This window comes from Mustela nivalis (assembly GCF_964662115.1).
Source record: "Mustela nivalis genome assembly, chromosome: 15".
Lineage (NCBI taxonomy): Eukaryota > Metazoa > Chordata > Mammalia > Carnivora > Mustelidae > Mustela > Mustela nivalis.
The window spans coordinates 25,410,914-25,438,784 of record NC_139034.1 but is presented as its reverse complement, the minus strand read 5'-3'; positions in this window follow the sequence as shown (position 1 = coordinate 25,438,784).

The window sequence follows — 27,871 nt, the reverse complement described above, 5'->3', positions numbered from 1 at the left end:
TATTATGCTAAGCGAAAAAAGTCAGAGAGAGACAAATATATGACTTCACTCTTATGTGGCATATAAGAAACAAAACAGATGGATATAAGGAAAGGAAGGGAAAAATACAATAAGGTAAAAGCAGAGAGCAAGGCAAACCATAAGAGACTCTTAACTCTAAAAAACAAACTGAGGGTTGTTGGAAGAGAAGTGGGTGGGGGGTGGGGTAATTGATGATGGGCATTAAGGAGTTCACTTGATGGAATGAGCACTGGGTGGTCTGTGCAACTGATGAGTCACTAAATTCTACCCCTGAAACTAATATTACATTATATTTTAACTAAATAGAATTTGAATAAAATATTTTTTTTAAAAAAGACACTAGTGAGAAAACAGATGAAATCCAAATAAGGTTTGTAGTTTAATTAATCGTACTATAACAATACTAATTTTCTGGTTTCAATAATTGAACTACGGTTGTATAATTGTTAACATTAAGGGAAGCTGGAGGAAGGGTATACTTGAACTTTATGTACTATTTTTAAAACTTTTCTATAAATATGAAGTTATTTAAAATTAGAAGTTTTATTTTTTAGAAGCTTAGTCCAAAGTCCCCTCTAACCTGTGTTACTTCTATGACTTTCCTGGGCCTGATTTTCCTTACTAAATAGGAAATAAAGATGGATAATCCCTAAGCCCATTCTAAAGAACTATAGAGTTGCTTTCGTATGCTTCTTACGCACAAGGTTGCCTTCCTTTCCTTCTGCAGACCAAGTGACCGTTGACCAGCAGTTGTTGAAAGGAAGAATCTTGAAAACAATCATGAAATGGTAATTGCAGTTCATCTATCTCTGTGTTCAAGTTTCTAGTTTAAGAGAGAATAACACAACACCTGAGAATTGTTCTTAGCTTGTTAGGACCCAGAAACTGCTTTAATAGATATGCCAAGAGGAAACTTACTGGCCTGAAAGAATTGCTAAGAAGGATTTCAGTCTAGAAGAAAACACAAACTACAAAACATAAAACATAAAGAGGTTTTTCATTTTGTTTTGTTTTGATTTTCGGTTAAAGGGTAGCAGAACTATGAGCAGCCATTTTTCCCCCAAGTTTCCTTAATGTCACCATTAAGAGAATTAAAAATACATTTGGAAAAAAAAAAATGCCTGTACTCATAATGGATAAGCCTATTGTTGAAACTCACCACCTCTCTAATCCTAGCATCTAGGGAGAATGTCCCAGGAATGCTTTGGCAGTTAAAAAATAAATCAGCTTGGCAGAGTTCATTTCCCTTGACACCCTCCCACACACCCACAGACACATTTCTCTTGACCACTACGGACATTCCATGCTCTCTTTTTCCAACAGTATCCGCCTCCCCGTTCTCATTCTCCTGTGGGCCCTGCAACCCTGCAGATACAGGGCATCTAATTCAAGCAAGAGTCTGAGCTCAGGGATACAATGCCTGAGATTAGAAGAGACCCGCTTTTCATGATGATTTCCAAGTTCAGCTAGGTTTTCTTTAGTTGCTAACAGAAATTTTCAACCTCTGTATTTACCCACCTTTTTCTTTCATTTCAAAGTTCCACTCATCAAGGTTCTACTTCAATGCAAAAAACAAGTGTTTTTGTTTGTTTATTCCTTTTAAAGATTTTAATTTTAAGTAATCTCTACACCTGATGTGGGTCTCAAACTTACCCAACTCTCAAACCCGAGACCAAGAGTGGTATGTGACACTGACTGAGCCAGCCAGGTGCTCCAAACAAGTGGGGTTTTTTGTTTGTTTGTTTTGTTTTGTTTTGTTTTAATACTTTGCCCCATGTGGTACATTTTCTAAGTGTTAAAAGAAGTTGAGTTTGTGTTTTAAAGTTTCTTTAAAAATTTTCCCATCAAATCTCTGTGGAATAGAAATCATGCAGAAAACTCACCAGAAGCCCATTTAGAATGATTCACTTTCAGAAAAACTAGCAAGACCTTTCCATGGGCCTTACCTATGGAGCTCTCACAACCATTTGCCCCAAGGAAAGCACATGCTTTCAGAATTACTCAGCATTGCTACAGCACTAATGAAATTACATGTTGGTAGTAATGGTGTTAAGTCAGTACTTGTTGGGATTACATGACCCCTTTTCAGTTGCCTAGAGCTCCACTCACTCCAGTAATAGTAGCCCTCCACTCAAAGGTGGCTCCTTTGTCACAGTCCTGGTTCTATGGTGGGGGGTGGGGGGGTGAGGGACTTTAAACCCTGACTAGATTAATACACGTATCTGAAGGATTTATCCCTCCGAGCCCCAAAATAAAAACATTATTTAAACTGTTATCTATAGAATGTTTATATATTTAGGGCACCTGGGAGGCTCAGTCAGTTAAGTGTATGACTTTGGCTCTGGTCAGGATCTCAGGGTCCCGGGATTGAGTCCCAAGTCAGGCTCCAAACTCAGCGGGGAGTCTGGTTCTGGTTTTCTCTCTGCCCCTCCCCCTGCTTGTGCTCTCAGATTGTCTCTTTCTAAAAGAAAGAAAGAAAGAAATCTTTTAAAATTTTTAAAAATAAAAATATTATATCTTAATGACACCTAAATAATATCCAATTTCTGGGACACCTGGGTGGCTCAGTCGGTTAAGTGTCTGCCTTCAGCTCGGGTCATGATCCTGGGGTCCTGGGATCGAGTCCCACGTCAGAATCTTTGCTCATCAGAGTGCTTCTCCCTAGCCCTCTGTTCCTCTCCCTGCTCTTGCTCTCTCTAATGCACACTCTCTCTCAAATAAGTAAATAAAAATCTTTTATAAAAATGCGAATAATATCCCATTTCCATTATTACCTTAAATGTTTCTAAAATTGAGTTTGCTTCAATCAGGATCCAAACAAGGGTCACACATTTCATCTCATGGCTAGTTCTCTTCAGTCTCTTTGAGTTGATAGGTTTCCCACCTCTCTATTTTACTCCTTGTTTATTGCAGAAAGCAGGGTATTTATACTACAGAGTTTACAACATTCTAGACCTTGTTGAAAAGCCATGTGGGGGCATTAAATTCAGCATCTCATTTAATAGTCTCAAAAACTCTGAGTGAGCACCATTTGGTTCCCATTTTACAGACTGGGAAACTGAGGTTCAGGAAATCTAACTTGTTGAACCAAGAACTCAGATACAGCTCTGACTCTGAAACCCATTATTTCCCATCCTGTGCCCAGCTTCTCTACATTGCCTTTTCCGTATTGTTCCTCAAGCAGCAGTAAGAGCTTCTTAGGAATCCTTAAGTACATGTAGACGTGGACGTGGCTGTGAGGGAGATTTTGGAGTTAAGCTCTGGGAGCCAGAGAGCTACTTCTGCCTTTGTTAGCAACACATTGTAACTGTGGATGCTAGACATTTAGTTTGGGGCAAAAGGGTACAGCCTTATCCACTGCTACTTTTCTGCCACCTTCAAGCAAAAAAGGAAGGAAAAAAAAGTCAGAGGCCATAGGCTGAAAGTCATAAATGAATTTACTGAAGCCTGGCTGTACTCTGGGAAATCCTGTCCTTTCTATGCTCAAGACCCATACTGGTTTCTGACTGCCAGTAGCAACAAATGTAAATGTTTAACCTCTCATATAAATACATAAAATCTTTTTTTTTAAAGAATGTTCAAATAGTATGGAGGACATGGGGAGAAAGAGAGCAGAAGGGAGTTGGGGGAATTTGGAAGGGGAGGTGAACCATGAGAGACTATGGACTCTGATAAACAATCTGAGGGTTTTGAAGGGGTGGGGGGTGGGAGGTCATGGTACCAGGTTTGTGGGTATTATAGAGGGCACGGATTGCATGGAGCACTGGGTGTGGTGCAAAAATAATGAATACTGTTATGCTGAAAATAAAAAATAAATTAAAAAAATTTAAAGGTATGAACAACATCAACAAAAAAGAATGTTCCTGTATTTACCCACCTTTGCATTTAAAATCAAGTATATGGCATATAATTTAATACTTCTGGCTGAACCCTATCATAAAATGTGATGCCCTACGGCTGGGGGAATGTATAATATCATCTGATTTCATTTCCTAGGTTATACTTTCTTTTTCTCCTTTACTGTCAAGGCGAAAACCTACCCACTGTTACCAACGTGCCAGCCTCTGTACTTCTCAGCTACTTCTAATGTGATGTTGGCTTAGGCATGAACTTTCTGGGATCTTAACATGGCATGTAAAATAAGAGTCCATAGAACCAGAAGGAGACATGATGTCTTACTTTATTAACATACATGAGCTTCGACTATGATTCAGAAGATGTGAAGGAAGCTAGAAAGAAAATAAAATGACACATTGGACTTGTGAAAAATATCATCTTTGAGCCACCAAGCTACAGGAAAAAAAAAAAAAAAAGACTATAACATTCTTGGAACTCCTGGGTGGTGCAGTTGGTTAAGCACCTGACTCCATTTCAGCCCAGGTCAGGGTTTCACGATCATGAGATCAAGCCCTGTGTAGGGCTCTGAGCTCAGCACAGAGTCTGCTTTAAGATTCTGTCTCCCTCTTCCTCTCCCTCTGTGCCTCTCCTACTCTCTCTCTATTTCTCAAATAAATAAATCTTTTTAAAAATAGCATTCTTTCATTGAGATATATTTCATATATAATAAAATGCTTAGATCTTCAGTGTATTGTTTAGCAAGTGTTGACACATGTATATATACCCATGTGATCCCATTCCTCAGAGCAAGATGTAGAGCATTTTTATCACTCCAGAAGCTTCCTTGTGCCTGTTCGAGCCTTTGTCTCTCTTCCTGTCACCACACACACATACACAGAAGCAGCAGTTGTTCTGATTTCTATTCCTATAGATTCCTTTGCCTGCCCTTGAGATTCACATGAATGGAGTCATACAATATATCCTCTTGTCTATCTGCCATCTTTAGTTCACTATAATGTTTTGCATGTATTTGTGGTTCATTCATTCAACCACTACTATTCATTGAGTAGTAGTCTGTTGCCCAAATATAGCACAATTTGTTTATCCATTCTTCTGTTGATGGAATTTGGAATTCTAGTTTGGAGCTCTAATAAATGAAGACTTATGAATATTTAAGTATAAGTGTTTTTGAGGACATATGCTTTTATTTATCTTGAATACAAGCCTTATTTAAGCCAAGAGTGGAATTTTTAAAATTGTTCCCCTCTTTCCACTTATTTTTGTAATGACATATATACATATTCATTCTTTACATGTTACTGCTTGTTATGAAAGCTTGGCTTTTTAGTTTTAGAATTAACCTATAGACAAAGCAAGTGAATGTACCTGTAGTTCTAGAAAAAAGAGTGGAGAAATGAGCATGGTAGGTCAAAGAAACACACATGCTCCAAGGAGGAAAATATTTGATGTACTTGAGGATCTGACTGAAAGACATATGGCTGGAGCATAATGTTTGAAGGAAATAGCGGTCAGAGAAAAAGCTAGGGAGGATGGCTGGGGTCAGATCATGCAGAGTTTAATAGGTTATCTGAAGCATGTTAGATTTTTACCTTAAGTGCATCCAACTGATGATTTTAGGAAGCCAAGTAATATGGTCCTTTGTTCTCCATGGAGGAGATGAAAGTATAGAGGGAGGAAAAGACAGAGTTCCAGCACCAAAGTTCAGAGGAGATGGGCACGGCCTTAGGCTATAGATGGAGAAATATGGGCATTTGTGAGACATATTTTGGAAGTAGAATTTGAGCTCATTGCACCCACCAAATTAATTTCCATGTGATAAATGGAGTAAAACTTAAATTTCCAAACACCATTTTTAAGAACTTAAATTTATCATTTTTTTTTATTTTGTGCGGGCTGATTTTCTGTGAGTCATTAAAAGGTATTGCCAGGACAGATAAAAGAAATGAGACTATGGAGAAAGGGTAAATAAAAAGCCTTCTCTCCACATTATTAAACTTTTCCCAACTTTCTGATAGTTACGTATTTTTCAAAGTGGGTCAGCTCTTCACTTGCATCAGAAGCACTTGGGGCTGGTTGTTTTAAGTGTGTATTCCTAGGTTCTAACCTAGACCTATTGAATCTCAGTCTCAAGGAGGCTAAGGATGGGGATTTGAATTTTAAACAAATTCCCCAGAACATTATGAAGTATTGCTCTATGCCTCTCCAAAGCAATAACAACCATCATTCCGTATGAGCCCCAATCCCTTTGGGTGAGTTGGATACACGAGGTCTTGATGAATCCAAACTATTACAAGGTAATATTAGAGAAGAACATCTCAATTAATTGAAAGGAAATATTGAGAAGTAAACCTTCAGAGTCACTTTTCCCAGCATAGACTATCTAAAAATGTGACTTAAAAAAAAAATCTAAATATGCTATGGCAAAAGGCATACTTTTTAAAGATTTGCTTATTTATTTTGGAAAGAGAGTGAAGGAGTGGTAGGGACAGATGGAGTGGGAGGGACAGATAGGGAGAGAGACTCCCAAGCAGATTCCACATTGAGCATGGAGACCCATGGGGGACTCAACATGGGTTGGATCTCACAACCATGAGATCATGACCTGAGCTGACCAAGAGTCAGACACTTAACCACCTGTGCAAACCAGGTGCCCCTGCAAAAGGCATATTTGTAAAAGCTACATTGGGATAAAACTAAGTAAGAAAGCTACATTGATAAAACTAGTAAGAAGACCAGAAAGAACTAGAAAACAAATCCAAAGGAAAAGCTAATGTTTGTGCTGGTCTTGGTGGTTGGAAAATCCCAGGGAACCAGTAGACAAAGCCTAAGAACTGAGCAGGTGGAAGTATAACTGTACCTTCACATAAAGTTAGGCCAAAGAGGACATCTCAGTGAATGAACCTCATCATCCACCATACTACTGTTAGTGTGATTCTGTCAGGAGGGAATATTGTGAATAAATTTGCTGTAAGCCTTTTTGGCAGTAAGCCTCCTTGGACACCACTCCAGAAATCAGGGAGGCGGGTATAACACAGTGGCGAAGAGTGTGAACCAGGGGTATGATCTTGACTCTATCATTTTCTCAACATGACCTTGGAGGGACTCTTCAACCTCCTTCAGTCTCAGTGTCCTTGTCTGGAGATACATAGCTCACAAAATTGGTATAAAGATTAAATTACAGAATATACGCCAAGTGCCTTCACCAGTACATCACACATTGCAAACTCTCAACAAATACTAGCTGGGATTACGTGCACTGGTGCCCTCACAGCAAATTCAAAGCAGGCCAGTCTCTTTGGACTTAACATTTATGTCCAAATCACACCCATTTAGCTCAAGTATTTGGAAATACAAACAGTGGCCCCTGTTTCTGGTATAAACATTGGCAAGTTCTTTCTTTAACATCCTAGAACACTGGAAGTATAAATAGTACGTGGCCTTGCAATGACTTCTCCATAGATGTCTAATTCCATAATTAATTAATCCATTAATTTCAAGGCCTGGTTTATTCCAACTGGATCTAGTCCTTCCCACTTGGCCTCCGCTTTCATCTCAAGACATTGGCCCATCACTGACAGCTCTGGAGATACTGCTTGGTGTGGCTTCTAGCCCATCCAAAATGCAATCATTCCCTAGTGCTGCTATTGCTATTTCTTACCAAATTGACTTCTTTCATACTTTCCGACATTCTGTATGACTTCTATATAAAGTCAACAAACATCTATCGATTTTTTATAGTCACCACACCCTCTCAAACTCTAGAAAACAAATTCCCTAAAAGCAAAGTTTGTATTTTAAAATTGTTTTTAAATGGAAAACAATCCTCTTCTTTCACTTGAGCTGTATCTTATTGGTTCATTAATAATAAACCAAGTAATGGGACTTTGGATAGGTTAAGCTTAGCACTACAAGTGCATCCTTAATTATATGTATCTAGTAATTACTAACCAATGTCATAGGCTGGAAAGGAAGATTCAACAATGAAAAGTGGTTTTAGGGATCTAGGACATCCTTTTTTACTTCAAAATTTCCTTTAGTCTTAACCTAGAATTTAAATATATGGCAATTGGGGTGCCTGGGTGGCTCAGTGGGTTAAAGCCTCTGTCTTTGGCTCAGTTCATGATCCCAGGGTCTTGGGATTGAGCCCTGTGTCGGGCTTTCTGCTCCACAGGGAGCCTGCTTCCTCCCCTCTCTCTCTCTCTGCCTGCCTCTCTGCCTACTTGTGATCTCTCTTTCTCTGTCAAATAAATAAAATCTTAAAAATATATATATTAAGGAAGCTTAAATGATTCCTTAATGATTTCCTCTTTCGACTCATAAAACTTCAAAGAATCATTATTTATGAATATCACCACATTAATCCTTGGAATCAACTGGGTTTTAAAAAGTTAGGTCAACAAAACATCCTTGTCTTGATGAAATCCCAATAGTTCATTTTTGCCCTTGCTCCCCTTGCCTTTGGCATTGTTCCTAGGAAGATGTTGCTGCAGCTGAGGTCGAAGAGGTTGCTGCCTGTGTTCTCCTCAAGGATTTTGATAGATTCCTTTCGCACATTGAGGTCCTTCATCCATTTTGAGTCTATTTTTGTGTGTGGTGTAAGGAAATGGTCCAATTTTATTTTTCTGCATGTGGCTGTCCAATTTTCCCAGCACCATTTATTGAAGAGGCTGTCTTTTTTCCATTGGACATTCTTTCCTGCTTTGTCGAAGATGAGTTGACCATAGAGTTGAGGGTCTATTTCTGGGCTCTCTATTCTGTTCCATTGATCTATGTGTCTGTTTTTGTGCCAGTACCATGCTGTCTTGATGATGACAGCTTTGTAATAGAGCTTGAAGTCCGGAATTGTGATGCCACCAACTTTGACTTTCTTTTTCAATATCCATTTGGCTATTTGAGGTCTTTTCTGGTTCCATATAAATTTTAGAATTATTTGTTCCATTTCTTTGAAAAAGATGGATGGTACTTTGATAGGAATTGCGTTAAATGTGTAGATTGCTTTAGGTAGCATAGACATTTTCACAATATTTATTCTTCAAATCCAGGAGCATGGAACATTTTTCCATTTCTTTGTGTCTTCCTCAATTTCTTTCATGAGTACTTTATAGTTTTCTGAGTATAGATTCTGTGCCTCTTTGGTTAGGTTTATTCCTAGGTATCTTATGGTTTTGGGTGCAATTGTAAATGGGATTGAATCCTTAATTTCTCTTTTTTCTGTCTTGCTATTGGTGTAGAGAAATGCAACTGATTTCTGTGCATTGATTTTATATCCTGACACTTTTGCACAGCAAAGGAAACAGTTAACAAAATCAAAAGACAACTGACAGAATGGGACAAGATATTTGCAAAAAACATATCAGATAAAGAACTAGTGTCCAAAATCTATAAAGAACTTAGCAAACTCAACACCCAAAGAACAAATAATCCAATCAAGATATGGGCAGAGGACATGAACAGACATTTCTGCAAAGAAGACATCCAGATGGCCAACAGACACATGAAAAAGTGCTCCATATCACTTGGCATCAGGGAAATACAAATCAAAACGACAATGAGAGATCACCTCACACCAGTCAGAATGGCTAAAATCAACAAGTCAGGAAATGACAGATGCTGGCGAGGATGCGGAGAAAGGGGAACCCTCCTACACTGTTGGTGGGAATGCAAGCTGGTGCAGCCACTCTGGAAAACAGCATGGAGGTTCCTCAAAATGTTGAAAATAGAACTGCCCTATGACCCAGCAATTGCACTACTCGGTATTTACCCTAAAGATACAAACGTAGTGATCCAAAGGGGCATGTGCACCCGAATGTTTATAGCAGCAATGTCCACAATAGCCAAACTATGGAAAGAACCTAGATGTCCATCAACAGATGAATGGATCAAGAAGATGTGGTATATATACACAATGGAATACTATGCAGCCATCAAAAGAAATGAAATCTTGCCATTTGCGACAACATGGATGGAACTAGAGCGTATCATGCTTAGGGAAATAAGTCAAGCAGAGAAAGACAACTATCATATGATCTCCCTGATATGAGGAAGTGGTGATGCAACATGGGGGCTTAAGTGGGTAGGAGAAGAATCAATGAAAGAAGATGGGATTGGGAGGGAGACAAAACAAAAGTGACTCTTAATCTCACAAAACAAACTAAGGGTTGCTGGGGGGAGGGGGTTTGGGTGAAGGGGGTGGGATTATGGACATTGGGGAGGGTATGTGCTTTGGTGAGTGCTGTGAAGTGTGTAAACCTGGCGATTCACAGACCTGTACCCCTGGGGATAAAAATATATGTTTATAAAAAAATTTAAAAAAAAGAAAACATCCTTGTCATAATGTTACTTTTTACAACCATGAGCAAGGAACCCATAGTAAATTCTTACAATCCCCCATATTTTGGAAAGAATTTTTCCCATAAAATCCCAGATTTGAAATGTAAATCTTTTTTCTGACATGCAAAAACCAAAGTTTAATGTAATGAATAAAGGGGACAAGTTACTGATGGAGAACACAACACAAAAGCAACAGAAGAATTGTCTTTTAATAATAAATGGCTCAAAACAGCCAAAGTCCAACCTACATAAAACATTCCTCTGCCTTAATCTGCTTGGACAAGAAGTTCCAGTTGGAAAACATTTACTGTGGGCATCATGCTAGAAGGACAGGAACATCTGGACTCTTCAATAGTAGAGTACAAACAGATGGTGACTTCTCAGAAGAACTGTGGCCCTTCGACTACCGAGAACTAGTCGTCCTATGTTTTTTCCCTTGTTTTCCTAAGATAAAGAAATATATAATTAGGAAAACAAGAAAACTTTCAGTGTCCCTATAGGCTTCAAAAATATTTTACTTTTCTAGAACTCTAAAGAAATTGTGCATTTGTATTATAGGGTGCCATAGCAATAAAGAATTGAATGTCAGTCAAAATAGCATTAAAGATCATATTCGTAAGGTGCCTAAGTGGCTCAGTCAGTTGAGTGTCTGGCTCTTGATTTCAGCTCAGGTGATAATCTCGGGATCGTGAGATCGAGCCCTGTATCAGGCTCTATGCTAAGCGGGGAATCTGCTTCTCTCCCCGCCCTACCCCCTCAAATAAATAAATAAATCTTAAAATCCTAAAAAAAAAATCACATTCTTAGCTTTATGCCATGAATATTTCATTGGACTTTGAATGCCAGCTAGTGCTTTATTGGCTATCTCTCACCACCCTCACCCCACCTTAAAGAAAAGGCAAATAGCTACAACATAGTTTATTGGGTACATATGAACTTTGGAGCCTGACTGCCTGGATTTGAATCCTGATTTAGCCACTCACCAGCTATGCCCTTGGGCAACTGTTATTCAACTTCTTTGTATCTCACTCTCTTCATCTGTAAACTGAGAATAGTATGTCTAGCGTTGACGTCAGAATGAAATGAATGAATTCAATACATGTAAGCACCTAAACAATGCCAGCACATAATAGGCACTCAATAAATGTTAGCTATTTTTATTTTATTAAGATCTTGCTGTAGATCTTTCTGGAGACTGATGATTTCTAGATGATGAAGTCACTATCTTTCTTGTTGGTGTCCAGTGTGATAGGAAATCATGTGTAGCCTTGGGGCCTAGTAGAAAGGACTGGCCAAAAGTGATGCTTCTTCAGTGGGAGCAATGGCTGTGTAACCTTGAGCAGGTGCTTACTCTGGAAGCCTCCCACAGCCATGCAAAAATCAGAGAGTTGCCTTATACCTATGCGCCTTGGCTAATCCACAGAGCTCACACAGTAAGCAGTTCTTGACTGGAAAGAGGTGTATCTGTAAGATCCTCTGGGAAATTACTCATAGCTAGCCCTTCTTTTCTAAGTTTCCACAAGTTAGAGCCCTCAACGAAGCTCTTCAGATAAACTAGATAAAGAAATAATACCCACAGTTTCTGAAAGCGTGGTTAAACCAATTTTGAATTCACATCTAGGTCACTTGGGTGCCTGAAGGATGTCTTCCTCTGAGTTCTGCTTCTTCTAAGCCCCGGGTTCCTGCCTTCAGTGTTTTCAGGGATTATGTAAATGAGTGAAGCAAGGTAATAGGGAGTGTTGGGAACTGAAAAACTGGATTGTAGAAGCTTCATCAAAAGAACTCTAATTTAAACTTTTTGTCTACATTTTATCTGTAGGCCAAAGTCAATCCTCAGGCAACCAGACCTCAGCTTTTGTTTTCATTTTTTAATTAGTATACCCAGCTGAAAGAGGTGTACATTAACCAGTACTTCAACTTTAGCTTTACACAATTTTTTGCTATACAACTCTTACTATATTCTGTATGTAGTATCCGGAGTTATCAGTTTTTACAATTGTAAAAACTCAAGAAGCCCCACTGGTTTTCAAAGCCAAATATTATAGAGATTCATCTTTCCAGGGCCAGTCCCCCTGTGTCTGAGTATCTAGTATGCTGTTTGCTCCTCTCCTTTCTCTGTGCTTATGGGGTCTTTCCTGTTTGTGGTTGTTCTTATCAGGAGATTTTGTCCCGACCACATCTCCACCCCACCTACCCTTTTCAGTGTGGCCTCCTCTCTATGATGAACGATGGAAAGTCGGCTCCACCAGTTTTGGGGCGTTTTCAGACTTAGTTGCTCTGATGTGACTATTATCTCATTGTGTCCTTGGGATAAGGTAAGCTCAGGATCCTCCTGTTAGGTAGAAGCTAGACCTGGGCAGCAGAAAGAATGCCCGAAGGCAGAGTCCCAAATCCTTGAAGGGAAATGCTAGGGACAGGAGCTGGAGACAAGAACAGTGATAAATAAGCTAAACATTAGATGGCAGAGGACACAACATCCTGACCTTGTGGCTTCCAAGATCTTGGCGCTGACAGATCAAGAGCCTCAGGTATGGAGCATGCACTCTCCTCTTCCGCCTCTGTCCCAGCGTAACCCATAGACTCATTATAATACATTTGTGTTATAAGTACAGCCCCACCCTACAGAGAAAGCCTGCTATGACAGTTCTGATACAAACATTTTGGGGTCAAAAATTCCGCTTCCAGGCCATCTGTACCCCAATGTTCATAGCAGCAATGGCCATGGTTGCCAAACTGTGGAAAGAACAAAGATGCCCTTCAAAGGACAAATTGATAAGGAAGATGTGGTCCGTATACACTATGGAGTATTATGCCTCCATCAGAAAGGATGAATACCCAACTTTTGTAGCAACATGGACGAGACTGGAAGAGATTATGCTGAGTGAAATAAGTCAAGCAGAGAGAGTCAATAATCATATGATTCCATTTATTTGTGGAGCGTAAGAAATAACACGGAGGACATGGGGAGATGGAGAGGAGAAGGGAGTTGGGGGAAATTGGAAGGGGAGGTGAACCATGAGAGACTATGGACTCTGAAAAACAACCTGAGGGCTTTGAAGGGGCGGGGGGTGGAAATGTGGGTGAGCCTGGTGGTGGTTATTATGGAGGGCACGTATGGCATGGAGCACTGGGTGTGGTGCATAAACAATGAATTCTGGTACACTAAAAAGAAATTTTTAAAAATTTTAAAAAAAACATTTAGGTAGGATCTGTGGACACAGGGAAGTGGAAAAACAACAAATGTTTTTGCTGATTTACAGAGAACTTGACTGATTATAGATATGTCCATTGCACTGATCATTTTTGTAGTTCTTTCAGCTTTTTATCATGATGTTATTTCTACGACATTTTTCTGAAAAATTAATTAGTTTTCCTGTGCATACTTTCTCATTTTTTCTTTAAGAGACCTGGAAATATTTTAATTAAAACATTTTTGGAAAGCCCAGTATTTCATCTGAAACTATGAATAAAAAATCCATCTACCATGGGAAAAAAAAGCTCCCCTTCCAACCTATGGGAGGAGTCCCCCAGATGACTGGAAGCACCTTTAGAGACTACCCCACTGTATGGTCACAGCTCCGCCAGCCCAAAGAGACACAACAAATATCCAATCCCCAAACAACCTAGAGCCTGTTCCAAACCTGGGAGGAACCTGCCCATCCTCCCACCTTGAGAGTATCCTTTTGCCTTAATAAACTGTTTCGTGCCTGCTACTTTCCTTCTGGCTGTCTTTATGGGAGCATGGATCCCCATGTAGATCTTTCCACAGGGAATCCAAGGACTGAGACCTTCATTCATGCAAAATGCAGGCTCTCCCACCAGTAACACTCCTACTCCACCATCTTCCCAGAAATCCCCAAGATATTTATTCAAGATTGGCCTTCCTCCTCCTGCACTAAGAACAATGCCAACACCACACATATCTTGTAGCTGTCTCAAGTGAGACAGTATTCAGGGATATGCTCCTAACTGCTCCTAAGAGCTAATTAAAACTCTGCCCAGTGGCATAACTGGAGTCACTCAACATTCATTTAACCGGTACTTACGGAGTGCCTACTCTAAGCATAACCAAACATCACAAAGGCAGCCAGGCAGATTTTTCTATTTTTCAGCCCCTATTTTACTAAAATGATTGGGATTTAGCAAATCATGCTATCACTTTCCTTTCTTATTTCTTTAGATAAACGGCTGCCTTCCTATTTACCAGAAGCAAAACATTTTTTCCTCTTTACTTATAAGTAAGATAAGAGCAAATCTGTTTGTAATCTTGCCATTTCTGATCCTGCTCTGAAGTTGTTCTGAATTCTGTTCAAGTTGCCTCAGCCAACATACATGAAGCCCCAGATACTCTGTCCAACCATACGCAGAGGATTATAAGGCTTTTCTTCCTTATGGGGTTTGCAATCGAAAATGACCACCTGTTACACTGATAGACATAAAATGAAGACACAGAACTGTAACTGTAACACAAAAGCATGAAATACACAGAGCTGAGTTTGGAATGGTAAAGCTGGGTTGTTATAGCAGAGCTGTGGCTGTTACTTTAGTTACACTTACATCTCTTGTTTGAATTCAAGTCATTCCTCTCCTCCTTTCATAGATGAGGAAACTGAAGCCTGACCCATTAGCTACTCTGCAAAGTCCCCCCGGAACCAAGACAGAACTCTGGCTCCTGGCCCATAGGTTGTTCTCTGCAGTGCACACAGATGGCTTCCTTCTTTCTTCATTTAGTAACAAGCAACCAACTCTGGACCATCCAGAGACTGTTTCGAGAACATGCAAATTTAAGAATATCATGCTAAATGTGAGATGATGATGAATATTCTTTTTGTTCAATTTAATAAATTTGAGCGAAATCTGTGAGCCAACCACTAATCCTAGCTCTCGGGTAATAGTCGATTTTCTTGAGGAAGACGAACAGGTGAGAAACAAATCCCACTATATTATCAGAGCTCTGGGGCAGGAGGTGGGGGTGGGGAGGGGGGTTAGTGGCACAGGGGAAGTTCCTGGGAGTCTCTGCCAAGGAGTATCAGGGAGGATTTAAGTAGGAGTTTACCAGATGGACAAAGTACGGAAAGTCATCTATGCATCAAGAATAGCATTGCAAAGTCTAGGAAATGAGAGTTGTGGCTTCTTTAAGAAATTGCAAACAACAAAGAGCATATTTCGGTGAATGTAGGAAATCTGTGCCAGGTCTTGAAGGGTCTTCCAGACCATGCTAAGAAGCTTGGGTGATTTCTTCAGACAGAAGTCACTAGAGACAACTCCCTAAGGGGAGTGTCATGGTCAGATTTGCATTTTAAAAAGAAAGTTCTGGCTGCCATGTGTCACATGAATTAGAGGAGGGCAAGACAGAGGTAGGAGACATTTATGAAATTAATGAAATGGTACAAATATTTTTATAATTTAAAAGAAATTATAAGGCAGTGCAATAGAGTTCGAACAAGCAGGGACAACATTGATATAGTTTTTGATGACCTTCTGCATGCAAGAACCTGGAGAAGGAAAGAAGTTCAGTCATTCCTACATTTCTGACCTGAAAGGAGGAGTAGGTTGGGTGGTAGAGCAGTTTGGGGAGAAAAATGGATGTTGGCACCCAGATGGGATGACCATTCTAGAGGTAGGAGTAGCCAAGAACTGGAAACACACGTTTGAGAATTTTCATCTTCTGGGTGGTGGTTGAAGCCCTGAGAATGGGAAAAGCTCTCTGGAAAAGTGTGGAGAGTGACAAGAGTAAAGTAGCAAGGGCAATACCAGGAGGACCAATATTTAAGAGTATGAAGAAGAAAAGAAGCTGATGAAAGGAAATAAGAAGTGGTCTGAAAATAGGAGGCCACCCAGGAGTGCATGTGATCATGGAACACAAGGAAACAAGTGTCAAATGTCACAAAGGACCAAGTGGGACACCACCTGAAAAGGAGAGAATGAGTTTAGAGCAAGAAAGTCACGTATTTGTTCAAATTGGTGAATATGCAGTAAGCACCTATTAGATACACATGCTATTCAAGGCACTGATGTGAACAAAGAGAAAATAAAAATCTCTGCATTTAGTCTTGTTTCTAGTGAGGGACACAGACAATGCAAGAATAAGTGTGTGAAATTTTAATAGTTTTTACAAGTACTATGCAGAAAAGTAAAACAGGTAAGGGGGTTCCAGGGTTGGATCTGGTAGAGGTGTGGGAGAGGTCTGGAGAGAGAGTGGTTAAAATGGTTTGGGGAACAATTGCAAAGGCCTTGTCAGCAAAGTGATTTTTTTTTGCAATTGGTTTCACTCTCATGAAGGAAAATACCGGCCAGCAACAAATTAAAGAGTGAACAGGAAGGAAGGAAAGAAAGAGTTGATGATAGAGTAGGAAATGGAGTGAATAGGTCTTTCAAGAAGTCTGCTGCTACAGTGTAGAGATGAGCTGCTAAGCACAGGTAGAAGGGACAGGAAAAACATAGACAAAGAAGGGTCTGGAAATGGAGAGTTTTATAGGTTGGAGGTGAGGAAGGGGGGCTGCAAAGTTGCACAACTCCTGGGGACACCGTTCACTTTGTGGGACTGTCTGTAGGACTATCACTCCCTTGTGTTGTGAAATGGGGTGTTCCACCTCACCTCCTCCATTAACTTTAATTTTTCTCTGAATTAGGGTCTAAGAACACCTGTTTTCAAAAGAGAGAGCACTGGGGTATCCTGGAAGGTTGCAACTGGTTGGGACATAGATTGTAAAGAAACAAAAATGCAAAATATGTCAAAAAGAGCTGATGTCCATAGAAATGAAATTTGAATCTAGGGACCAAAAATGGTGGCCAAGTGGCATTGAGAGCTTGGAGGACAGTTGGGTCACTGGATCCTTCCCTCATATCATCTCACTTGATGTTACCAACAGTCTGGCAAGAAGAGATTATTCTTGCTTTATGGATGAGAAAACTTAAGCCCACAGCCCTGAGGTAGCACACACAACTTCACACAGCTGGGAGGTGACAGTGCCAAGATTCCAGAGACACTCAGCTTTCCCCTGCAACATACTGCTGGAGATACAAAGAGGAAAGGGATGCGATCCCTGCTCTCAGCTCTCACACTCTATTGGGAATAAAAACATTTAATAACTATAAAACAATGAGATGAATGCAAAACTGGTTTATGAGGCCCGTGCTGTGGGAATACAGGCTTGTAAATTCTCCCAGGCAGCTGTATGTTTATGGTTAGCCAGGAGGAGACCAGGAATGACAAAGGCAAAATATTAATAAATTCTTGTGATGATACAATGACTATCCTTCAATGCCACTTTATGTTAAAATGTCCAATATTTATTATTTAGAATCGGCAGTTTCTCTTCTTTTTTAAAGATTTACTTATTTATTTGAGAGGGAGGTCCATAGGGAGAGGGAGAGAGAAACCGCAGTAGACTCCCCGCTGAGTGCAGATGCTGGGCTCAATCTCACAACCCTGAGATCATGACCTGATCAGCAATCAAGTGTTGGATGCTTAACCGACTGAGCCACCTAGGGCCCTAGAATCAACAATCTTTTTCTTTTAAGTTTTTATTTATTTATTTGAGAGAAAAAGATAACGAGAGAGCATGAGAGGGAGGAGAGGGAGAAGCAGGCACCCCACTGAGCAGGGAGCCTGACATGGGGCTCAATCCCAGGACTCTGAGATCATGACCTGAGCCGAAGGCAGACACTTAATCGACTGAGCCACCAAGGCACCCAGAATCAGCAATTTCTTAAGATTTATATGTGGTTAGTTACTATGACCCTTACATGTAGATGTTTAAAACAGACAGTTTAAGACTCATACCTTGAAAATGAAGTGATTCAGTATATCAAAACTTTCACATTCTGGCTAAAGAATGATGGAGATAAGAATATACATGCATAGATATACATATAGATCTTATTTTTGCATAAAGAAACAAAGAAAGGACAAACAGAAACCTCTCAGGTAGGGGTATGAGGAATGGGTTAAAAGGAATACGGATAGAAGTGAGACTTTCCTGAGTATATATTTTTCTAGTTTTATTTGTGATCCATATAAATGTTTTATAGATTTAAAAAAGAAACAGGGGCGCCTGGGTGGCTCAGTGGGTTAAAGCCTCTGCCTTCAGCTCAGGTCATGATCCCAGGGTTCTGGGATCGAGCCCTGCATCGGGCTCTCTGCTCAGTGGGGAGCCTGCTTTCTCCTCTGTCTCTGCCTGCCTCTCTGCCCACTTGTGATCTGTCTGTCAAATAAATAAATTTAAAAAAAAAGGAACAAGAGAATCAAAAAATTAAAAACAGACTGAAACAGGGCCACCTGGGTGGTTCAGACATTTAAGCTTCTGCCTTCAGCTCAGGTCATGATCCCAGGGTCCTGGGATCCAGCCCGCATTGAGCAGGGAGTCCGCTTCTCCTTCTGTCCTTCCCCTTGCTCATACTCTCCCTCTCTCTCATTCTCATTTCCTCTCAAATAAATAAAAATAACTTTTGAAAATTTTTTAAAAAACAGACTGAAAGAAATCAACCAAACTATATGTCAAATTGGGAAGATAACCACATAGAGATAAGAATTTCGAATGAATTTTTTAAACACAATACTCTATTTATCTACCTAACTGCAATGTATTCCAAGGGCAAAAGGAATTTTGAAGAGACCATAAACTTCATCTATGTACTTTTATTTTGAATTGCAATTATAAACTTTTCAAGATGATTTTGTGTATATTAAGTGTATAAGGCAAACAAATATTTTGATATTCTTAGGAACCAAGGGGTTTGGTTTAAGAAAAATGGTCTACAAATATCATATTATAGGAGTTTAAAATGTAATAATCTTAAAAAATGATCTTTTCATCAAAGGACACAATCAACAGGTCAAAAGATAACTTACAGAATGGAAGTAAATATTTATAAATTATATATCTGATAAGGGATTAATATCCAGAATATAGGAAGAACTCCTACAACTCAACAACAATAAAGCAAAAATAACCTTATTTAAAAATGGGCAAAGTTCTTGAATAGACATTTTTCTAAAAAGTATATATGAATGGCCAATAAGCATATTGAAAAGATGTTCAATATCACTGATCATTAGGGAAATGCAAGTCCAAAACTACATTGAAGTATCACCTCACACCCACTAGGATAGGTACTGTTAAGAAAAAAAGAAGAAAGAAAGAAAATAAGAAATGTTGGTGAAGATGTAAAGAAATTGGAACTCCTGCATGCGCTGCTGGTAGACAAACTAAATAGCGTAGCCAGCATGAAAAACAGCATGGTAATTCTCACAAAAATTAAACATAGAATTATCATATAATTCTGCGATTCCACTTCTGGGTATATGCTGAAAGGAATCAAAAGCAGGTTTTTGAAAAGATATTTGCACACCTATGTTCACCGCAGTATTATTCAAAATAGTCAAGCAATTTAAATGTCCATCAACAGAAGAATGGATCAACAAAATGTGGTATATACATATAATGGAATATAATCCAACCTTAAAAAGAAGTTTTGACACATGCTGCAACATGGATGAAACTTGAAGACATTATTTAAGTAAAATAAGCCAGTTAAAAACAAATACTGTATGGTTCCACTTCTCTGAGGCACAAGAGTAGGTAAATTCATAAGGCAGAATATAGAATGGTAGTTGTCAGGGCCTACGAGGGGGGAAAGAGAGGAACAAGGAGTTGTTTACAGGTATAGAGTTTCAGTTTTATGAGAGGAAAAAATCTGGAGATTGATTGCACCATAATGTGAATATATTTAACACTAGTGAACTGCACAGTTAAAAATGGTTAAGATGGTGAATTTTATGTTATAGCTGTTTTACCGTAGTTTTTAAAAATCTGAATCAAGATAGCATTATGACCTCATGATTTTTAAAAATGTATTTCTCAGTGCTGTCCCTTGAAAGGGTCAGAAGCAAGGGGCTCCCAGACCTTGTTTTGTTAAATACTATTTCCCACCAAAAGGAACCAGAACTTTTTAAAGAAATGGCAATTTCAGCCCTGGGCAGAGAAACACAAGTTAAACCCAGACAATCTTAATGTGCCAAAAAGCAAGGATGTTCTAAACTAGAAAGACTAACAAGGATGTGCCAAAAGGACACAGGATCCAGTAAGAACAGGCTCCCACTGCACAGATCAAACAATTTGGACATCAAACAATAACTGATTATAAACTATTTTTTAAACTTTATGAGTTCATAGATACAAAAATTATTATATTAATGACTTACCTTAAAATTTGATAATTAAGTGGGGAAAATTAGGTATTTATCCTACTTTTTGTAAAGAATTCTAGTTCATTCTCAGTGGGTGAGGGGAAATGCTACTAAAAACACAATTAAAAAATGAGGAAAAAGTAATAGAAACAGAAATTCACTATTTTGCCACCTTCAACAAATTGGTTGATTTGGACAGATTATGAAAGGAATCTAAAACCACTAGGTAAAATGATTTGGGGGAACAAGATGTCGACACAGTGTCAGGGCATCAACCACACATTACTTACTAATTGCAAAGGGAAATATCAAGAACTGTGAAGTTTCTGAGAAAACCCTACTTACAAACAAATTAGGATTATATATAAATATATATATATATATATATATATTTTTTTTTTTTTTTGAGAGAGAGAGAGAGAGAAAGAATGTATGCAAGTGGTGGAAAGAGGCAGATGGAGAGGGAGAGAATCTTAAGTAGGCTCCACACTGAGGGATCAAGACTCTGAGATCATGACCTGAGCGGAAATCAAGAGTCAGAATCTTAATTGACTGAGCCACCCAGGCGCCCCAAGGCAATGTCATTTTTTAAAAAAGTGTATGTGCGGGGCGCCCGGTGTCTCAGTGGTTAAGCCTCTGCCTTCGGCTCAGGTCATGATCTCGGGGTCCTGGAATCGAGTCCCTCATGGGGCTCCCTGCTCAGTGAGGAGCCTGCTTCCCCCTCTTTCTGCCTGTCTCTCGGCCTACTTGTAATCACGGTCTGTCAAATAAATAAATAAATCTTTTAAATAATTTTTTAAAAAAATTAAAAAGATTATGTGGAGGGATAATCTAGTATAAAAGAAGACATAATCAAATGAGACATATGAATTTTGACTGGATTCTGAATCAGAAATAGACATTTTAGGAACAAGTGGAGAAATCTGAATATGGACTGGATACTAGATAATTTTAGGGAATAATATGGGCTTTTTAAAAGAAAGTCATTTTTGGAAGATACACTTTGAAGGGGCGTGCAACATAGTTTCAAATCGGCAACACATACACACACACACACACACACATACACACGCACACAAGATTGAACTATAGGAAATTGTTTCTATTCAACCATTTTGTATTACAGTTTCATATGGTTCAACCTAACAGATAAATAAAACATGCATGTGGCAAATGTTAACAGTTTTGAAGTCCAGTGGTGGATAGACGACTGTACACTCTTTCCATTCTTCCCATTTGAACACTTCATTTATAAAATCTTGGGGGGGGAGGGAACCAACCAAATAAGAAAAAAGATCATCGTTTGAATGAAAAGTCATGGAGGAAGTGAATTCTGCCTTTGCCACTTAGTAGCCATATGCCAGCAATGATGCTGAGAAGGTTCTTGGGAAGGGAAGGGAAGGGGCATGGGGAGAGGCTCTAGTCTATCCATACGCTCCATGGAGCCCACACCCACACCACGCCAGTAAGCACAGTCCTTAGAGCAGCCTGCTTTCCCATAAGCCTCCTAAACAGTAGATTTTGACTCTTAAAGCCCACCAGCAAGAAGATCAGTGACCTGGGCAGCGTACTTCACTTCCCCAAGGACTTAAAACTGAGTAGATCTGAAGAATGAAGAGGAAGGAAAAGTTTAGGATGACTTCCAGATTTCTGGCCAGAGTGACACCACAGGAAGAAGAGGTGTAGGCATCCCTGGGGTTGGGGAAGAATTGCAGACCAAGGGACTCCTAGAGGCAAAAGGGACTCTTCTCTTCAGAAGTGGTATGAGGACTCAGAGTAACCTCATTTTAACAAAATGGGATTTGTTTTGACCCTGAGCTGATGAAGAGGAATGGGACAATTCTACTTTTCAAGGCTTCTATGTTGAGCTTATATGATGAGCATTTCTGCACTGTAAAGCTCAGAAACACCAAACACTGATACAAGGTTTTGTATATTTTGAACGATATTTTTAATTGAGTAATTATAGGATTATTAACTAAGTATCAAATTTTAAGTGCATGCATTTTAACATATAAAATACACTTATGTTAATCAATTAAGAAAAATTAGGAATGATGCTGCTTGATGGGTTTTGGCAGCCATCGAGGAGCAACTGACAACAGCAGTAATTCCACCATCTGGGTCACCAGCAGTGCAGGCAGGGGGTGGCATCCGGAGCCGGGGCGGGCTGTGAGAGACAAGTCCCACAGCTGGGGCCAGCAGACACAGTAGACAAGGACAGGACAGCTGGAGGTAGAAACCATCCAGGTTCTCCCAGGAAGGGAGAAAAAAAACAAACACACCCACAACCCAGGGTGGGGAGGGCAGAGGTCCAGCACCAACACCAGGAGCTACTTCTGCTAATCACAGCCACAAGGTGGCTGCTGAATTAAATTTCCGGCCATCAGCCATAGGTTACCCCTGACTCTCACACAACCCTGTAAGGTAGGTTGTTATACTGCGTTGTTTTTTTGTTAGAGTTAAAGTGGGGAGGGGACAATGGCACAGGAGTAATTACAGCAAGAAGTTCCTTGATTTCACTTCCAGCCTCAGTCCTATGTCGTAAGTACAACCACTTTTACATTCCTGGCTTTTCATTCCCGTGCTGATGCTCCCAACCACGCAGATAGGACTGAGCCACTGACACCATTTACTGACTCCTGCCATGACAGATAAACACAGAGCACTGAACATCCCCACCCACCTCCCCAGCACACACACACACACACACACACACACACACACACCACTATTTTTAGTTCTATTGTTTACATTTGCGACTTTAATTTCCTTAAATTTTGCTTTCTCTTCTTTTAAATTGAGACAGCCTCTCTTGTGCTGTAGAGGAGGGTTTTTGTGAGAGGATAGTATTTGTAGGGCCTCCTACTCACTCTTTCTTTCTTTCTTTCTTTCCTTCTTTTTAACTTATTTATTTAAGTAATCTCTCCAGCCAACATGGAGCTTGAACTCACAACTCCGCGACCCACAAAAGTCACATGTTCTTCCAATTGAGTCAGCCAGGCACACACTCCCTCCATTTCTCCCTCGAACCCTTATATTAAGCTGGGCTCTGACTTAGATTTCCATGACAGAGTATTTACATTCCATTCTGTAACCATATCATCATCTATAGTTTGTCCTTATGGTAAATTCAGAGTCACTTAGACGGTAAGCAGTAAGTGGCATTAACACTTCTCTTCACCACAGAGACGTGTGTGATTCCTTGTCTGTACTCAGTGTCACAGCCCTGTACTGCTCAATTGCTCAAAACCATGGTTAGTTTTCTTCTTTTTCTTTCCCTAGTGTTTTCTTTTCAAGGAAAATCTTTGCCATCTTGCCCATTCTATTCCTTGGGATCCTCCAACTCTATGTTCTATGAAATTCCTTCCTTTCCTATAGTCCTACTCTTGTTCAAATACAAAACATCACACAGCTGATACCCTTGTTTACATCTGCGATTTCTGGGTTCCGTGTCTTCCTCCTGTTACTTGGCTCTTTCATTGGACTACGGGTTCAAATAACTTCTCAAGAAAGGTAGATGGTCAGTAAGCTTTCCAAGTCTTTTCATGTCTAATAAAGTCTTTGTTATTTTGTCCTCACAACGAATCTGACTGGGTATAGGTTTCTCAAGTCGAATATAATTTTTCTCCTGGATGTTGATGCTGTTACACAACTGTTTCCAGTGGAGCTACTGGAAAATGTCATGCCAGTAGGATTCCTGTTTCTGTGCTCTTCCTCCACCCAGGGAGAACTCTTAGGATCCTCTCTGTATAACTTGTTCTAAAACTTCCAAACAATGTGTGGTCTTTTCCACTCCTCCTGATCAAAACCAAGGAGGCCCTTTTTAATTAAAAGCTCGTATCTTTAGTTGTAGAAATTTTCATTGTATTATTTCTTTTTTTAAAAGAGTTTGTTAATTTATTTGCCAGAGAGAAAGAGAGAGAGAGCGCGCGCGCACAAGTAGGGGGAGCACCTGCCCGAGGGAGAAGCAGACTCCCCACTGAGCAGGGAACCTGATGAGGGACTCAATCCCAGAACTCTGGGATCATGACTCGAGCCAAAGGTGGATGCTTAACCACTGGAGCCACCTAGGTGCCCCTCATTGTTTGGTATATTTCTCCCTTAGTTTCTCTGTTCTTCCTGTAATTACTACTACTCTTTTATTGGATCCCCTTTTGGATCAATCTTCTGTGTGTTTATACTCTCATATTTTATATTTTCTTGCTCCAGATTTTGGAAGATTTCCTCTAATTTATCTTACCATCTTCCTTAAATATTTAATTTCCAAGGGTTCTGTCCCATTTTTTTTTTAAGATTTTCTCTTTTTTAAGTTATCTCTACACCCCATCTGGGGCTTGAACTCACAACCCCGAGATCAAGAGTCACATGCTCTAATGACTGAGCCAGCCAGGCACTCCATGTGTCCCATTTTCTGATTCTTCCTTTTTATGGCATCACGTTTTTGCTTCATCAGTGAAGCTATCCAGTCCTGAGCTTTTGTGTGTTGGGAGGTTTCTGATTACTGATTCACTCTTCTTACTAGTAATTAGTCTATTCAGATTTTCTATTTCTTTACAATTAGATCTTGAAAGACTCTTTGTTTCTAGGAATTTATTCATTTCTTCTAAGTTGTCCAGTTTGTTGGCATATAATTTTTCAGGTTAGTCTCTCATTACCTTTTGTATATCTGGTATCAATTGTAACTTCTCTTTCATTTCTGATTTATTTGAGCCTTCTATCTTTGTTTCTTGTTGAATCTAGCTGAAAGTTTGTCAATTTTGTTTCTCCTTTTTAAAGAACGAGGTCTTAGTTTTATTAATCTTTTCTATTATTTTTTTAGTCTCTATTTCATTGATTTTTTGCTCTGATCTTTATTATTTCCTTCTGGTAACTTTGGGGTTTGTTCTCTTTTTTTTTTTTTTCTCTAGTTCCTTTAGGTGTGAAGATAAATTATTTATTTGACTTTTTTTTCTTGTGTCTTGAGTTAGGCCTGCATCACTATGAACTTCCCTCCCTTCCCCAAAAGAACTGCTTTTTCTGCAAAGATTTTGGGGGTCTTTGTTTCCATTTTCTCTTGCCTTTTGTACTTTTTGATCCCTCCTTTGATTACTTTATTGATACATTGGTTGTTCATTAGTGTGGTGTTTAATCTTCACATCTCTGTAATTTTTCCGGTTTTCTTCTTGTAATTAATATCATTTCATATCATTGTGGTCAGAAAACATGTCTGATATAATTTCAGTCTTCATATGTTTATTGAGATTTGTTGTAGGCAAGTCTTATCTAAGATATCCTGGAGAATATGCCATGTGATGGTACTCTTGAGATGAATGTGTATTCTGTTGCTTTTTGATGAAATATTCTATCTATTTCTATTAAGTCAATCTGGTCTAATGAGTCATTTAAGGTTGAGGTTTCCTTATTGATTTCCTGTCTGAATGATGTGTGTATTGTTGTAAGTGGGATTTTAGAGTCCCTTACAATTATTGTATTACTGTCAATTTCTCTTTTTAGGTCTGTTGATACTTGATACTTGTTTATTTAGGTGTTCCTGTGTTGGGTGAGCAAATATTTATAAATATTATATCCTCTTATTGGATTGAAACCTCTAGCTATGTAATGTCCTTCTTTGTCTTTTATCACAGTCTTCATTTTAAATTTTATTTTGTCTGATATTAGTATAGCTATTCCAGCTTTCTTTTAATTTCCATTTGCATGAAAAATTTTTTTGCATCTTTTCACTTTTAGTCTGTGTATGTTCTGAGATCTGAAATGGGTCTCTTCCAGGAAACATGTAGTTGAGTCTTCTTTTGTTTACCCATTTAGCCATTCCAGTCTTTTGATTGGAGAATTTAGTCCATGTATTTAAAGCGATTATTAATAGGTGTGTACTTGTTGCCATTGCTAATTGTTTTCTAGCTGTTTTGTCATTCCTCTCTGTTCCTTTCTTTTACTCTCTTCCTTTGTGAGATGGTGAATTTCTCTAGTGTTATGTTTTGATTCATTTCTCATTACCTTCTCAGTGTATGCAGTAGGTTTTTGTTTTATGGTTACCATTAGGATCACATATAACAGTCTCTGTATATATCCGTCTGTTTCAAGCTGGTAGTAACTTAAATTTGAACACATTCTGAAAACTCTATATTTTCACTTCCCCATTTTATGTTTTTGATGTCATATTTTACATCTTTTTATTTTGCGTATCCCTTAACTAATTATTGTAGTTATAGTTAATTTTACTGCTTTTGTCTTTTAATTTTTATATTAGCTTTAAAAGTAGTTAATCCATTAAACTCACTATAGTTTTGCCTTTACTAGTGAGATTTTTACTTGCATATATTTTCTTGTTACTAGATAATACAGTTTCTTTTCTGCTAAAGAAGACCCTTTAACATGTTTTGTAAGACTAGTCTAGTGGTGAGGAATTTTTGCTTTTACTTGTCTAGAAAACTCTTTATTTAATATTCAATTCTGAACAATAACCTTGCCTGGTAAAGTATTCTCGGTTGTAATTTTTTTTCTTCCTTTAAGCACATTGACTGTTTTGTGCCACTCCATTCTGGCCCGAAAAGCTTCTGATGAAACATCACCTGGTTATCTTAAAGGGGTTCTCTTATACACAATAAGTTGTCATTCTCTTAATATTTAAAAAATTACTTAACTTCTGACATTTTAATTATAATATGCTGCCTTGGTGTGGATCTCTTTGGGTTCACCTTGCTTGGAAATTTGTACGTCCTTGTCCAGGGTCTGGAGGGTCATGGAGGGTCTGTTTCCTTCCACAAGTTGGGAAATGTTTCAGCCATTATTTCTTCAAGTAAGTTTCTGCTCCTTTGTCCCATTCTTCCCTCTCTGGGATCCATATTGTATAGGTTATTCTGCTTAATGTTGTCCCACAGTTCCTTTAAGTGATATTCTCCTTTTAAATTCTTTGTTGTTGTTGTTGTTGTTCTGTTTGGGTGAGTTCTATTGTCATGTCTTCTAGTCACCGAAATGTTCTACTTCATTAGTCTGCTGTTGCACCCCTCTAGGGCATTTTTCAGTTCAGTTATTGTACTCTTTGGCTCTATGAATTGTCTGGTGTCTTCCTTTAAAAAAATCAAATATAATTAACTTACAGTGTTATATTACTTTCAGGTGTACAATGTGATGATTCAACAGCTCTGTACATTTGCTCAATGCTCTTCAGGATAAGTGTACTCTTAATCCCCTTTATTATTTCACCAATTACCTCACCCACGTCTTTGGCAACCACCAGTTTCTTCTCTCTGTTTAAGAGTCTGATTTTTTTGTTGTTGTTTATTTATCACTTTCTCTTTATTTATTCATTTGTTTTTTTCTTAAATTCCACATGTGAATGAAATTATATGGTATTTGTCTTTCTCTGACTAACCCATTTCACTTAGCATTATATTCTCAATTCATCCATATTGTTGCAAATGGCAAGATTTCATTTTTAATGGCTGAATAATATTCCAGTGTGAGAGT